The following is a 508-nucleotide window of genomic DNA, read 5'->3' as shown; positions in this document are numbered from 1 at the left end:
TGGTCATGTCGGACGCCGTGCTGGAGGCTTCCATGGCATACATGGAGGCTATGGCTTCGGTTCCTGCAACGAGGAGGGAACCAGACTGCTGGAGTTCTGTGATGCAATCGATCTTATGGTCTGCAATACCAACTTCAGGAAACCTGCCAGTCACCTAGTCACCTACCGATCTGGCAGACACTCTAGCCAAATCGACTACATCCTCGCCAGAAATAGGGAAAGAGGGCGGCTTATAAATGCCAAAACCTTCCCTGGCGAAGAATGTACCCCACAACATAGATTAGTAGTTAGCAACTTCGGGATCAAGGCAAAATGGATGCCCAGAAGCAGACCGGCGTGGAGGAGAAGGGTGTGGAAGCTTAAAGACCCTCCAAATGGACGAAGATTTAGAGACATGTTACTCGAAGCATTTGACGAAATAGAAGGGGATATAGCATCATACAACGTGGAAGACAATTGGAGATTTCTGCGGGACAACCTGCTGAGAGCCACTGACCAGATCTGTGGC

This window comes from Octopus bimaculoides, chromosome 28 (genome assembly GCF_001194135.2).
Source record: "Octopus bimaculoides isolate UCB-OBI-ISO-001 chromosome 28, ASM119413v2, whole genome shotgun sequence".
Taxonomy (NCBI): Eukaryota; Metazoa; Mollusca; class Cephalopoda; order Octopoda; family Octopodidae; genus Octopus; species Octopus bimaculoides.
Note: the sequence above shows the minus strand (reverse complement) of the source record.